Raw genomic sequence first — 17400 nt, 5'->3', positions numbered from 1 at the left:
ATTACCTATGCTATGGTTGTTTACAAACAAATCCACAACACGTGCCATCTAAAATGCTCGACCAAACCAACTGCATTATTGTGTTTATTAATTGCAACAAAATCTCTAGATAAGTTTATCGCTTACAATTATTTTGGAGACCATGCCCGATAACAAATACATTTACATATCAAATTTTATTTCTATCGGGCACAGTCTCCAATCAAAATGTAAGCGATAAACTTAAATAATATTTTAGTGAATGTTTACATTGCACCTTATTGTATTCATCCGCCATTTCTTGATTAAGCAAATTTATACTAATGCAATGAGTTGTCAATAACCAGGGAGGCAAAGTTGGTTTTTTTTGGACACAATTTAGCTGAATAAAAGGAATACAAATCTTGTAATACGTTTAATACTTCAAGGAAATTATTTTTTATGCGCATTAAAAAGGCGGTGCACTGCATGAATTTTTGGACGATTGCCAATCCAGACGATCGCTATAAGGCTGCCGAGCATTAGCTCGACGCCTTAAAAAATGGTCGAAATCGGACGCATAGTTTCTGAGAAATCGCGTGCACAAAATTTGTGGAAAAAAATAATAAGAAGAAACAGTACGAAAACAATAAGGTCTTCCGTTGGAAACACAAAGCGGTTTATTAAAAAGCGTAAACTGAGAATCTAAAAATTAATTTTATGAGGCCCAAACAACTGATTTATAAATAGTCCCTTTAACTTGAAGCAAAGCTTTTAATCAGTCTATTATTTGATACTGATTATTGATATAAATGAATTCTGTACGAATCTGAACAAAATCATTAGCTTACATTGACATACAGGGTAAGATAACAGTGACCTTGACCTTGCCCGAATGACCTTGGTTAAAAGTCATGACACACCCTTAGGTCAGAAGCAATCTTTGTGTGAAGTAAGAACTTCCAATGTTTCTCCATAAGAAAGATATGTACGGGACACGAATTTTGCACTTTTTGGCCTGTGACCTTGACCATGCCCAAATGACCTTGGGTTAAGGTCATGACACACTCTTAGGTCATAGGCAATCTTTGGGTGAAGTAAGAACTTCTAATGTTTCTCCATAAGAAAGATATGGACCGGACACAAATTTTGCACAGACACTCTGACGGACGGACGAACGGACGGACAAGGTGATTCCTATATAACCCCCCAAACTTTGTTTGCAGGGGAGTATAACAACATAAACTTCGAAACTATTAATGAACAAATGTACACTGCTTTATTATTGTTTAATTTTAAAATAGTCATGCTGTATATTCTATTTGTTATGATAGATTATATAAAAAGGGCAGATGTCAAAGTCGTAATAAAATAATACTCACTTCGACGTAAGGAGTCAGTTTAAACACGAGGCGAAATAACCAAAACCCTTTTATGTCGTTTACTTTGGAAATCAATTTTGTACATTGTACAGTAAAACTGGTCTATTCCGGCGGAGGAAGGTTTTTAAAAATTTGGACGAATTAGGCAACATCCGGCTGAGAGGACATTGTTGCAAATTAATTTTAGTTTTTAATGCAGTAGGTCTTAATCGTGTTTTCTTGCAAAATTTTCAATTCTTCTGAAATATATTAGATTTCATCGATCCTATTTACAGTACCAACTTCATTTTTTTTGGGGGGGGGGGGGGACAATAAATCCATAATGAAAATATACAATGGAAATATTTTTTTAACAAAATCATCGTAATTGATAATTTTTCAAACATCTGATTAAGATGAAAAGTGCCATGCTTAACCGGAAATTGTTAAACAAACATTAATAAGTCAACAGGTGACTGAATACATAATGGGGAGAGCTGTTTTGATGCAAGGAACAATGGATAAATATTTATATAACTGAGAATTTTATTTTAAAAATTGAGCATTTTGACAGAATCATAGGCAACTCTGTATGTGTAGCCATATGGGTATATATCCCTCTAACTATTTTTAGCATCGGTAGGACAACAAAGTAGTGCCTTTAATCAAAATAGTTCCTATACTTGCAGAGTGTATTTACATTTATTGGGACATTTTAAATCAAAATGCTTGACACATGTCAGAAAAGAGGATTTGCAATTTTAAAAGCAAGTGTCGAAATTGAATTATCATTTAAAGAAAAGAATTGAAATTGTTTGATGTACACCCTTTCCAAAACTGTGAAATTCCCTACTTTTACTTCAATTTTCAGAGGTTTCAATACTTACAGACGCATTTTACCAGAAAACGAATCTGACTTCACAACACGAAATTTTAACAGGAAAGAGACAATTCGATGAGCTTTCATTCAAGAGGCTCCTCGTTGCTGAACAAAAATTAGGGCCCGAGCTATGAACCTAATGTTAACATTACCACATATGGAAAATGCATTAGTGGACTATACCCATATGCATACAACGGGGATAACAAACGATATCGACAGTCTTACTCCTGCAGTATCCTGAATCACGGCCTGATAAAAAATGGGGTGAACTATAATCTAATTCTCTAATTTGGGCAAAAAAATGCGTAATAACTATTTATTTATAACAAGACTTAACGGTATAAACTGAAATGAGTTGCTAGTTTGGATCTATGTTCACAGTGTTCAAATCAATAGCGACAAAGGAAAAATTGGTCGATAAGTGAGCATTAATTATCTCGCAGAAGGTCAATTGATCACTAATTATAAGCAATCCGTTAATAGACAAGATCTGGATTGCACAAGTTGTGACAAAATTAAACAAAAATGATAGGAAAATGTCGAGGGCTGATTAATGCCACCGGATTGGACGTCATGCCTGAATACACAACATCCAGACTCAACAAGTTTCAACATGTACATTATTTTTTCATTGAAATATGGCTTAATTTACCAGGAAAACTACCGCAACGTTTATTATTACACACACTTAGAATAATCATCGTTTAAAGGCGTACAAAAATTTTATTCAAAATCGGACCAAGCAGCTTTAACATTAAGATTTACATGTGTCAGACACTTTATTTGTCATGTGCATGATCCTGTGCATTATTTTTTTTCACTACCTGTTTATTTCTCCAAAATGATATCTAATTCCATTCACAGCTGTTGTCATTCAAAATCACGTGAGGTAAATGAAATTTCAAATTTTAAGTCAATCTCAACTGTAATGTATCTAAGGAATTTAATGATTTTATGTGTTATACGTAATTAGGGGGTTTTAGGTGTCAAACCTCCAAAATTTTGATTATCAGTACCCATGTATCATTAATTTGATATTTGACCTTTCATTTGATATCAAGAAAAGGGGGTTGCCCCTAAAATTAAGGGACCAGAGGGCTCTAATGTCTTTTATCTATTACCCTTTACTGAGAGATATTTTGTGAAAGGTCATAAAAGCAGATATGTTATCTTACCGTTATGTATCCAAGCAATGTTATGAGTTTATCATGCGTTACGTTATTAGAGGTTTTCAGAGGTCAAATGTCAACATTTTAATCACCCATATATGCAGTATAGAAGAAAAGATGCTCAAAATGGTGTACTAAACAATATTAAATCTCCAAAACGGCCCCTAAATGTATCCAAGCAATGTAATAATTTTATCATGTGTTACGTAATTAAGTGTTTTTAGAGGTCAAATGTCCGAAAAATTAATGACCCATATATCAGAAAGGAAAAATCTTTTGAAATGCAGTATAGAAATTATGGTCAGAATGATGTACTAAACAATATGCACCCTTCAAAATTTCATTAAACTGCCCCTATAAGGGAATAATGGATCAGCCCCTAAAACATTTTTTCCCACATATTTCATTAACAGTAACAAATTTTTAAACACTTGTGAACAAAATATGTTTAAATTAAAAGACCTGTCATATTATATCAAGAAAAAGGGACTGACCCTTCAAATAAGTAAGAGAACTTATAAAAAAGCATTACAGGAAATCATTAGTACTCAACTCCTATATTTCCAGATCATGTTTTGTTGTCCGAAATTAAAGTTGATGATGTCATATCACCTTCTAACAAGAGGCCAATTGGCCTTAACGGTCACCTGAGTAGCATATATCCCATACACAAACTTGTCATTGAGTCTCATATATGCATCTAATTAATTAGGTTTCATACTGGAGTAGAAAAATTATAAATTTGTAATAACGACCACATTTACCGGTAATGCAAAAAGAACTGTGAAACCTATAATTTTGGTTAAAAACTATAAGATCTGGTCTACAAAATCATGAATTCAGTTTTCCTTTCAGGTGTGTGGGAGTATTGAAGAAGATAATTTTTTAACGTTATATGCATTAACATCTATACATCCATTTTGGCCCTGCCCTAGAGTCAAAACCCATACCCCAGGGGACATGAAAATTAAAATTTCAGTAGAGGACTTCCTGGTAAACATAATTATTAGTCAGCTTTTTTTTATACAGATGTGTGAGAATAGAGAAGCATACTTGCCAACCTCCAACATGTGAAAATCTGGTCATGACCAGATTTGGAAAGTAAAAAATCTGGTCATAGTGCGTAACGACATTCACGACATATTTACCATGCATTTCATAAGTATAGAAATATGTGTTAAAACTTATGTACCTTGCATTTCATAAGTATAGAAATATGTGTTAAAACTTATGCGTAATACTTTATTGCAAAGAAGCATTTAACTAACAGTTGCTGATTTTGAATTTTGTAAAGTGATCTGACACAGAAAATGGCATGTTGTGTTCAGCTAAAAAATAATGCAAAAAGAGTTTCTGCTACATTAACCTTGATTTTGAACTCTGTAAATGATGGCATGAAAGTTGTACTAAGTGACTTGGAAGACTCTTGTGTATTAAAAGGCATTCTATACATGACTTAGCGTTTTTGAATGTTTAGGCAGATCATTTTGGGCACAAAATCCAATATTCAAATGTGCGTTACATAAAACACAAAAGCCTCGTTTTGTACTCGATTACTTCGTTTTACCTAATATGGGAATTCATTTTCCCAGATATGTTGATAGGTACAAAAATATCGTTTTCTTTTTGTTGGTTTTGATTCCGCTGGCCCCGATGAAGACCTTTTCTTATTGGAAGCCATCACACTTAATGATTTAAACCTTCGCTTAGTTTAAACAACTTACGATAATAATTACACTTAATGTGTCTGTTATAGCCATCGGCATTGTTTACGCATTACGTAAATCCAAGCTCATAACTGGAAGTCAAATGCGCAATGTAATTTATGAACCAAATCCGGAAATCTGAAGATTTTTGGGTTGTTCGATAAAAATCGGGTGAAAAGCATGACCTGCCAGGTCATAAAAAATAATCTGGTGAAGGGTTGAAAAATCGGGTGTGACCCGACGAAATTGGGTCAGTTGGCAAGTATGTAAAGAAGAAGATTTTTAAATATTATGTGCATTAACACTATATTGCCATATCGCCCCCCCCCCCCCCACCCTCATGTCCTGAAGCCCTGACCCAGGGGCCATGAATTTCACAATTTAGGTAAAGGAGATTGTGGATATCATAACCATGTATTCAGTTTTTTGCCCACATGTCTGGGAGTAGAGAAGAAGATTTTTTAAGATTTAAAACATTTTTACTATATGGCCATATTGGCCCCACCCTAGAGCCTGAACACCTAACAAAGGGGTCATGAATTTCACAATTTTGGTAGAGGGCCTCATGGACAACATAACCATGCATTTAGTTTTTAACAAATATAAATGGGAGTAGAGAAGAAAATTTTCTAAGATTTAATACATTTTTACTATATGGCCATATTGGCCCCACCCTAGAGCCTGAACCCCCTGACCGAGGGGTCATGAATTTCACAATTAAGGTAGAGGGCTTCATGGACATCATAACCATGCATTTAGTTTTTAACAAATATATATGGGAGTAAAGTAGAAGATTTTCTAAGATTTAATACATTTTTACTATTTGGCCATATTGGCCCCACCCTAGAGCCTGAACCCCTGACTGACGGGTCATGAATTTCACAATTAAGGTAGAGGGCTTCATGGACATCATAACCATGCATTTAGTTTTTAACAAATATATATGGGAGTAGAGACGAAGATTTTCTAAGATTTAATACACTTTTACTAGTTGCCAACGGCCATATTGGCCCCACCCTAGAACCTGAACCCCTGAACCAGGAGTCATGAATTTCACAATTTTGGTAGAGGGCCTCATGGACATTATAACCATGCAACCAGTGTTTTCCTCACATGCGTGGGAGTAGAGAAGAAGATTTTTGAAAATTTGGCTTTTTTTGCATATTTGGCCCCGCCCGTGGCACCCCAGGGATGGTAGAGCCATAAATTTCAGAATTTAGAGTCTTTCTACCATAGAGATGCTTCACACCAAAAATGGTAACGATTGGCCTGGTAGTTTTCAAGAAGTTAAAAATGTAAAATTGTTAACCCACGACGACGGACGAAGACCAATTGCAATAGGTCACCTGAGTGACTCAGGTGACCTAAAAATTGGACGGAAGACATCCTTGTTGCTCGCAACGAGATCCTGTCTAGTTCTAAATATTTTTATACTATAAACTAACCTTCATTGTGAATATCAGTGGGCCCCTAAAAATTAATGTGGGCTTGTATAACTTGAAAAGTTGGGAGCCCAAATGGCCCCTGGGTTTGAAAATATTATTTGCAACCCTGTTAAAGTTCACTACATGCAACTTTCAATATTGAACTGTATAAAGGTGTGGATACTAGTTCTTACAAAGTTTTGATTACCAGACCAAACAAACGTTAAGAGAGACAAAGGAACAAAAAATAGTAAAGATAAAGGATTATGGAAAGAAATGTAGTTTTTTTTAGGAATCATTGATAGACTATGAAGACTAATGCAATATCGAATGACAAACAGTTAAACCTGATGCTAAAATGTCTTGTAAAATTTATCATGACAGCCACAGGTAACAAATCACGTTTAATATTACATGGAACAAATACATTTACGAAAGACACTTTAAGTTTCAACTTGAAAAGTCATATTATTAATCATAGCAAGAACAATTAATAATAAAGGACTTTATTTTAGTAATACAGTACTGTAGTTTTCAAGATGACAATATTTTACCTTAAATACTAAAAATTTTTCGGACAAGCGAAGTTGAAGTTCGGACAAGTAAATGTCTTAATCACTTGTCCGATTGAACAAGTAGGAAAAGCAGTTAATGTAAAGCCCTGATTTCTTAAATACTAGATTTTATTGTTTATTTCGATCGGATAAAGTTAAGCCTATAAGTGATGGATTCTTTGTTATTTTACTTCACTTTGATTAAACCAAAAGCAGCAAGGATTAATGGCAACATTAATAAGAAAATCAGTGAAAAATGAAAGTTGAATCAGGGGTACTAAGGCCTAAAAAAAATTCTTCCAGCCTCAGGCGCCGCCATATTGGCAGCCATTTTGTTTATAAAAAGTTTGTTCGATCATTGATTGACTGGTACTTATCGATGTTTATTGCCCCTAAAATAAATTAAAATGTTCCAATGTTTCAATAGAAGGTAATTTGAATTTGGCCTAACAAAAAAAAAGGTTTGTTTCCGCTTTCCCGACTGACCCTAACTTAAACCCGCCAACCCAAATTTTTTTTCTCGAGTTTTTTCGTAAATTTCTGTTTATGTCCGTTTTTTGTTAAAAGAAAGTGAGCGCACAAGATTGTAAGTTTGCAGGAATCTTCGACACGAATCAATTGGGATTTAAATGTCTATAACCTCAAAAGGCTATGTACAGGTTTCAACAAAAATATATTATGTTGAGAGTCGAAGTACATGGCTATTTCGGTTTTTAAAAAACTCACAAAGCTTTCAAAAAATGGCAATGAGAGGTAAACCGATAACTAGTTGGAAATGTTAATGCAAACATATTTTAATGAAGTTATATTGTGTATATCCTAAAAAACTAGTAATAAGAAAAGAATTTTTTTTATAGTGTTCATACAGCAGATCTAGAAATCAATAACAACAAATTAAAATATACCGGTATATTATAATTCAACATCATGTTATAATAACAAACATTTTAAACAAAAAAAGTTTAATTTTTTTTTAAAAAGACCACCTGTCCAGTTGGATTTGAACCCAAAACACTAAATGTACAGTATGTATTCACTAATCCAGGACGAAACCACTGAGCCATGCAAGACTTGTCAATATATGCTCTATACTAAGTACTGTTTGAAACAACACTGTCATATCAATGGACTTTGTTTTTTATCCCTCAAAAAATAATTTGAAAAAGTACATAATTAGTCATGGGTCATCTCTCCATCTTTTTTTAAAAAGAGACATTTTTTAATGTTGAAATATGTTATCTTTACACGTTTCAGATTTGTGGAGAGAAGACCCAGAGACAACAAAATCATTTAAAAACAGTTGTAAATAAGTAGGATTTTGCAAGAAGTGCATCGTGTTGCTATATTTAGACCCATATTATAACAAAACCTTTTGCATTTCAAATATTTTTCCACTTATTCCACATCCAACAGAAACCAAATAACGGTTATAATTCGAAAAATCCAAAGTTTACATATAATTAATATGATTTTTGGCATGACCACATGTCCTTGGTTGTCGGATAGTGGAGTTCTTTATTGTTTGTTCCCGAAGAAAATCAAAGTACCGAAGAACTGACGGGAGTTGATTTTATCGATGTTTATATATTTTAAAATCAATGATATATGTTATTTTGCATGACAAGTACAGGTAGTTTCTAATCTGTATTTGAATTACGCACATTTTTATAATATGAATTTTTGGACTTTTTCGACACAAGAATGTTGATAAAACCCCATATGAATCATGTTAAGTAATATTTAAAGATAGAATAAATCCAATCAAACTATGTATCAGTGATAGAAATATTTCTGGAGAATTTATGGATCCAAGCAATATTGAACTCTCGTCTCATTCAGCCAAACGCTTGGCTATCGCCGTTAATCTCCGCCAAGCAAGAGACACTCTCTGCTTGTGGGAGATTTACGGAGACAGCCGAGCGTCGAGTTGAACGAGACTATATTGAACTCTGGCTTAAGAAAACATACAACTACAAAAAAATATCTAAATTGTTTGTACTATTAAGGCATTTTAAATCTGACTATTTTCAAGGTATTTATAAATATGTTTCCTTGAAAACAATGTTTTAGTTAATTATTTCGAATTTATCAATTATTCTCAAGAACTAATTCTTGTCAGCGGCGATGATTGGTGCTTTGGTCCAAACACTGTTTCACTTTCGGTTTGTCAGAGTAACTGCATAGGAGAGTTGATTAAAATCAACTCCCAATCAAAGTACTGAAGAACTGACGGGAGTTGATTTTGTCAATGTTTATTTTAATTTAAAATCAATGATATGTTTTTTTTGCATGACAAGTACACGTATACATAGTTTCTAATTTGAATTACGCATATTTTTATAATATGAATTTTTGAACTTTTTCGACTAGAATGTCGAGAAACCTCCATATGAATCATGTTAAATAATATTTAAAGATAAAATTAATTCAATCAAAGTATGTATCAGTGGTAGAAATATTTTTCGAAAATTGTATGGATCCAAGCAATATTGAACTATAGTCTCGTTCAACCAAACGCTCTGCTGACACCGTAAATCTCTGACAAGGGTTTACGGAGACAGCCGAGCGTCGAGTTGAACGAGACTATATTGAACTCTGGCGTAGAAATACATACGACTACAAAAAATATTTAAATTGTTCGTACCATTTAAAATCTGACTATTTTTAAGGTATTGGTAAATAAGTTTCCTTGAAAAACAATGCTTTAGCATACATCACATCGAATTCATCAATTATTTTCAAGAACTAAGTCTTGTCAGGAACAATGATTTGTGCTGAGGTCCAAACACTGTTTCACTTTCGGTTTGTCCGAGTGACTGCATAGGAGAGTTGATTAAAAAAAATCAACTCCCAAAAATGATTAAAAATTAGGGATTTTAAAGTGGTATGGGACATCTCCACCAGGTTGGGCACCATTCCCCTATAGCGAGACAGTCTCGCCAAAGCGAGATCATCATTATTTACAGTAATAAAAACGCGAGATTCAATATTGTTTTCTTTAAAACATGTGACGTATACAGGCCTGTCTTCGGCAGGCAGGCTGAGCTTGTTATATACGACCGGTATCGGGGTTGTTTTTATGGTGGTGAATAAAGTCGATACACTTACAGTTTCCCGAGTTTCTTCGTCCGAATCTCATGAGGAATATTTCCGTTTATCTCCACTACAACTCGGTTTAGAACAGCCAGATCCCAAAGACGCCATAGTACCAATCGTAACTACTCGGCCATTTCCATAAGAACACTGATTTACCCAAAAGGATCATAAAGAACCCCAAAGAACCCAAAAGGACTGAAGAGAAACCATAAAGGAGCACTTAATGAAATATAAATTACAAATAGTACATTATATTTTTACTTTGTTGGGTTTAAGGACAGGCGAGACGTTCCTCAATTTTATATAATTTTCCTTGATATTTTATTCCTTATTTATCAGTTAAGGTCAAGATCTAAATAAAATTTTTTTGTGCCTACAGGTGATATAAATTCTTTCAATGATGCTTTATGAAAATAGCTTTGTTTGATAGGGTGTATTTGGTAAAAACAATGAAAAATCGTATTAAATAATGAAATATGAACGAAATAAAAAAAACACATTTCGGAGTTTTGTCCATTTTTTGACTATAAAATATATCTAGAATGCCTACAGTCTCCCCAAAAACGGAATTAACCAAGCTCTTGAACTCCACTTTAAAATTACCGGTATGTCAAATTGAATATAGGTATCAGGATTACTTTTCCCATGATTTTACACAGAGAATGTCAACAAATTGATTAATTTTCTTCTCAATTCCTTTAAAGCCGTAAAGTATACGGGAAAAAGATTCTTCAAATCAAATACGACGTCATAATGGTTCTAGCTCCAAAAAGACAATCGTTTACCCGATCTTGACCTTAAACCTGTTGATTCCCAAAAATTCAGGGTACATTACCAGGCTCGTTTCGGGGCTAGAATATTTCGACATTTTCCTTAAAATAGCACGCAAAATGCATTTGATTTGAATGCTTATAAGTAAAGTCATACTATGTACATTTTCGATTGAACACTTTACATCTAAATAGAAAAAAAGAATCATATTACATGAAAATATGATTATGAAATTACGAAGTGGAAATCTTCACATTGTGGACATAGGAAAAATGTAAAAAAAAATGGAAGAGATGCCTAGACAGCAGCACGTTATGGCTTGCACCGGCATCATTGGTCGGTAAAAAAGAATAGAAAAAAATATTCTTTGAAAACGTTATGTTTAATAACATCAATAAGTAAGGGTTGAAACATATAATGCTCTCAGATAAAGCACTTAATTATAAAATATATTAAGAAAGACAGTGAACAAATTAAATGGGTGTAAATACCCCTTGTTGAATCGATTAATATGTTAAATTTATCTATTTTTATTATATTTAAAACTTTTTTTTTCCATAATGCAGAAGAATTGTAGTCATTTTGATACTATAACAGAAATCAATAAAATATTTCCTTAATTCTTAAGGTACCAAGCTCTCAACCTAAAAAGTCCGTATCGTTATCTAAGTATCTAAGTATTAAAAATTAATTTTTTTCATTGATTAAAAAAAAACTGGAGCACAGACCAACTCAACAAAATATATTAAGACAACTTGTATTGAAGCCGAAGTTCTAAAAATGACACTACTTTGGTACGTATATCAATGTTCAATTAAGTGTCAAAGTTACATGTATTTAAAGAGGTTGGGTGGTCAACAAAGTACATATCAGATCTTCCTCAGAATTTTAGACCCAATCATTTGCAGCTATAAACTCTTATAGTAAAGAAAAAATCGAAATATTTAGCATCAAAGTTTAAGCATTTTCCTTCATATCAATACAAGGTTTTTCTTGATAAAAGGATTGATACAGACGACTGAAATTGCAATGATCACAACCATCAAGGTTCAATGTTATAACACTGCGCAGAATAATTGGCCAGTACCAAGGTGACATTTATGTACCCGTCTATGCTCTATGTATCGAAAAAATTCAAATGTGCCACATGATAGACCATTGCTTAATGAGTTTATACCCACCCTTGTTATTAATGTATCTCACCTGCCAGGTAAAATATTTACCCTTTAAGGACGTTGTTTACTCAGGGTTTGAGCTCTCAAATTCGGATTGTTATAAAGTTCAAAGTCATGAGTAAAATTTGTTCTAAACATTAAATTATTTATGAAATGAATTATTATTGACAAACCATTCGATATTTTTACTATTTTATGGAATTAGGCTAAAACAAAGTTGGACTTTTAGCAAAACAGAGGGAATTCGGACTAAAATTTTCAGATTTTGTTTTTCACTGAAATAATTTTGGTAGTACTGTAATATTCAAAGTTAAGATTTAATTTGTTAGTCAACATAATTTGTATTATTTTCACAATTAAGAAAATCTCAGTCATAGTGTAAAATTTTTGGGGACTTTTCTTTAATTTTCAAAAAATATTCAATGGCCAATATCTCAAAAAGTAGGTCATTGACCTACTTTTTTGAAAGTGAAAACGAGCGCTACCATGATAGGTCTTTAACACACAATAGATGGTTTTTCATTATCATCAGTGGATTTTTTTCATTCTGAGTAAACGTATACCTTAAGCTCCCTCCTTTTAATTTTACACATGGTTAGTGCAAACGAAACATTATACATACCAAGCTAAGACACCACTGTATACTCAGTTATGATTTACACAAAATACATATTATAGAAAACGGTAATTGTCGGTGTGGATCATCCGAAGATGCTTACCATTTTTTCTTCAAATGCAAAAATCATACTATCGCTAGAAATAATTTTTTTATTGATATGCTACAACTGGACCATTTTCATACAAGTGATATTCATATGGGACATTGAATAAATTCTTTACAGTGAAGAATGTGTCCACAACGCAACGCAACGCAACAATGCCTTCATAAAAATGTGAAGTATCAAAACAATCCATTGATCAGCCATGATATCTCGAAAATCACTTCCAATATTATAACACATTTGAAAATAATTACTCTCTCTCTCTCTCTCTCTCTCTCTCTCTCTCTCTCTCTCTCTCTCTCTCTCTCTCTCTCTTGCTTATATTAAGTGCATTTGTTTGTAATGAGAAAGAAGACGATGCATTTCTTTGTAGTATCTTTCAATCCTAGCTTCCACTACTCCATTTGGCTAGAAAGATTTTTAAACCCGACAGGATGCAGTTAAAAGATGAAACCCCTTTAAAAATTTATTGATCATAAAGCAATCTTGAATCTTCAAGAAGCTTAGGTAATGGTAATGATAATTTAATGGCTAACTTAATGAAGCAATTATAATGTAAATGCAATACTTAAAAATGTAATTTGCCTCAAGCCTCATTTGTATATAGCAAAATATGGAAATTTAGGAAGTAAATATACATGTTGAACTTATATGCCGGTGTTGTTTTAATAAAATCACACAAATGCAAATAACTAAGATATAATATTTGTTTTAAGATATATTGTGAAACCTCCATATTGTGAAGAACTTCTTCTTAAAATAAACAATAAAATCAGGTATAGTTTTATAATTGTTTTCCCAAAATTGTTACATAACAGCGCAATAGGTTAGTGTTTACTAATTTGTAAGTCAAGAGTTCAAATCTTGCCAGTGCTTAGATAACTTTTGCTTTTCCAGCAGTTTTAAAAACTTTTCTTGGGTCAAATATTGTAAAATTTGAAAATTCTTAACCATGGCCAAAGCACATGTATTTGGATTCAGGCACGTAGCATTGGGGGACGGGGTAGGCAGAGGGTCTTACCCCACTTTTTCTCACATCAGACTTTTTTCTTAAATGTACATATAGAACAATTTAAACAAGACCTTGGACTCTCGGTAGGGCGTAATTATCTATTCCTTGCGTCAATACAAGTGAAAATAAAACTGGTTTCGAGTCAGAAATGCGCACAGATCGTTTTCGTCTTCGCTCAAAAGCCAGACAAATCGTGTTGATTGTAAGAGCCATGGCTGAGTGGCCAGCAATGAAATATACAGGCCTACGTCACATTGCTGTTTGACACAACTAATCAAAGTCCAAGCTCTTGTTAAATGGTTTTAAGATATTAAATTATCATGAAGTTGCCCCCTCCATTTTTTGGAAGCATTTAATAAATGGATGTGATAAATATATATATATATAAAAATAGTAATGGTTATAAGGGATGCTACCCCCCCCCCCCCCCCTTCCACCGAATCATGATTGATGAGGCTGCTCCCCTTTTAGAAACGATGCTACGTGGCCGAGGTCTAAATTGTACTTTTATCCACGTTAATATCGACAGATGTCCCATACCATTTTAACAAAATAAAAGAAACATTTGAGCAAAACAAACAAAACATTTCAAAGGGATGACTTGACTAAGCAAGAAAAACTGGTTACGTAAAACTATTTAAAAACAAAAACAAGAGTTTTTACCTTTTTTTAACTATCATATAAGGAGAAGTAAATACTTCCCGATTTCTCTTTTCAGGTTCAATAATTGAAAACAGCGAAATATTTACAGGAACCTTTTCCATTTCCATCTCCCCTTTGAGCCTCAGAAAGATGACCCGAGACCGTTTTATCAGCTGGCGCGTTTATGTCATTCTCCCTTTTCTGTTAATTCAGTCTCTGCGTACTGATACAGAGTTATATTTTCGAAATCATTCGTGAATATTTCATACGTAAAAGTGATTTTAAATTGCTTCGGATTTTGCCCGTGACTGTTGGAATAATTTTCTTTAGATTTTCAAGTAAGTTCAATGTGTATACTATTGAATTTTAACATGTATTACATTTTAATTTATGAAAACAATAAGCATTGTACAATATCTTTTTAGCAAGTTGTTTCTGAATCAGATTAATAATACAACATGGCAGCTGAACGTTATAACACCAGGCAGGGAGAAAGTGAAAAGGTATGCTAACAAAAGTATTATAACTTTTATTATCGATCAAAGGCAATAATTTCTCAATGCTCAATGTCAAACGAACACCCACCTCCTCTTACACCCCCCCCCCCCCACACACACACATGTTTGAACGTATAAAGAGCGATCTCTCTCTCTCTCTCTCTCCCTCTCTCTCTCTCTCTCTCTCTCTCTCTTTCCCTCCTTTCTGTCATACGCCAGATGTGAAAATTTATTGCATATTTCTTTAACCATTTGGCATTTCTCGTGTCTTAGGTCATAAAATTTCTCAATTCGCGAGAAGTTTTTTTTTAAAATAAGCTAACGATAGGGGCACTGTCTGGGGATCTTTCTAGAGAGGAAACAGCTAATTTAATTTTTACCACATGTTAACGTTTTCTAACCTGCGAAAAGGTTAACAAAAAGGCGTAAACTGCCAAAAATTATAATCTTAAAAGTAAAAATCAATCGATTTAATTTTCTATCACAAAAAATAAGAAAACAAGATGTATCATTTAAAAAAAAATCCTGATGGCAATTTTGTTTTGCTAGTACGTGCTTGTTACATGTATGTCATAGAATATAGATTAGCCAATCAAATACAACCATAATTAATTTATTCATGCCTATTTTGTAATAAATTTGAAAAACTGATTTGATTTGAAAACAAATAATTCAAAGTTTTAAGATTTCTAAATGGTCACACCTACTTGTTTGTTCTAAATATACATGTTAATACGTGTACACGTGCCGTACTTCTTTTTGCCGCATCATTAATTTACAACATGTTATGTAATATTATTCGACTTATTAAAAATGATTTTTAAAGAATAATTTTTTTTAGATACATGGTATGTTGAATTATCTAGAGATTTTGTAACATCATTTTTGAAATCTAATTCTAACATTTTCAATACATGTATGACTTAAAAGAATAATGTAAAATACGGCACCCCAAAATATTGCACAAGAATGATTTCGGAGTATGTTTTTTTTTCCGCATGAATTTTATCAAATCTTTGATAATCTCATAAAACTCGCTTCTTAGCCAAGGTATATTTTTTGGTAGGGATACACTGTTTACATTTACTTTCCATAGACATTTAGCTCTGATAGCCATTGTAATTACACGATCGAGCGCAATTGCATTTAGGATCATCTTTCTCCTTCAGCTGGTCAATGCATTTATATATTTGCAATAAGAAAAATATGCATCACTGCTCTCATGTACAAGTTCATATAAAACCGTTAGATACCAATATAATGGCCCTTCCCTTTATAAACCTATGTTTACCTGATGTGACTTCGCGTAAGCTTTCATATTTACATTTCAAGCGTCTTTATCTATACTACGAATCGACTTTTAACGTGTAGTCTGATAGTTTATTAATAACGTAAACGACGTACCGCTGGAGTGCAAGCAGGAGTTGCATAATTACATGTAAACATATGAAATTAAAATACCGTAAAAATGTCCAAAATATAAATACTTGATAAAAAGAAACCCTAAATTTTTATATCGTTATAAGTAATAAGTAATTTGATAACATGTTAGTGCCGATCCTATTTTAACGCCTTGATTCATAACTTGGAATTATCGTTCGTAGGACGAGTTATCTCTCCGTTGTTCAACAGAGCGAGTGCCAAAATTTGTGTTGAGGTTTAGGGAATTTTTGTGAGCGATCGCGATCGCTCGCTGTGCTGATGTCACCAGTATAAACAAATGGTTGAAATAGACGTCTTGTTGAATCGGTTTTTGATGTAAATTTTCTATACAAAATTAAAGACATAAAACAGTAAGGAGATTTAACGACCGTGTTTAACTGTACCATTCATGAAGGCAATTTTTCTTCATGCTCCCTTCAAGTGGTTATGAGAGGGACAACTTCATGTTTATTAACTTTTTATTGAATAAGCAAATTTATGAAACATATCTGCTACGTGGGGGGGGGGGGTAAGTAATTTATGCAGTTGCTTACAACATTCCCGTTTATATATATATTTACGCAGTCCATTCAATTCTTAAATTTTCATGTAATATTGTTCCAAATCATGGTTTTGATGTGCATGGCTAATAATAGCTAATTTATTATTGATTTTGTTCAAGTGCATTTCTATTTATATAAATTCAAGTTAACTACATGTAATATTCTCTCACGCTTTACCATATATTTGTTAGCTACATGTATATAAGGTTCGTAAATAAAGTACAATTCAAATTTATAAGGGGCACGGAGATAAATAATAAAAAGTTATATAGGTACTAAAAGTAAAGCGAACAAACTACAAAAAAGTGTTTTAAAGCATTTTTTGCTCTTATTCGATGAATTTAGAAGGAAAGAAAATATATTACAATATTGATATACACAGACAAATTATTGATATACACAGACAAATTATCGGAATCTCAAAGATTCGTCTATAAACTTTTGC

Source organism: Crassostrea angulata, chromosome 4 (genome assembly GCF_025612915.1).
Source record: "Crassostrea angulata isolate pt1a10 chromosome 4, ASM2561291v2, whole genome shotgun sequence".
Classification (NCBI taxonomy): domain Eukaryota; kingdom Metazoa; phylum Mollusca; class Bivalvia; order Ostreida; family Ostreidae; genus Magallana; species Magallana angulata.
Note: the sequence above shows the minus strand (reverse complement) of the source record.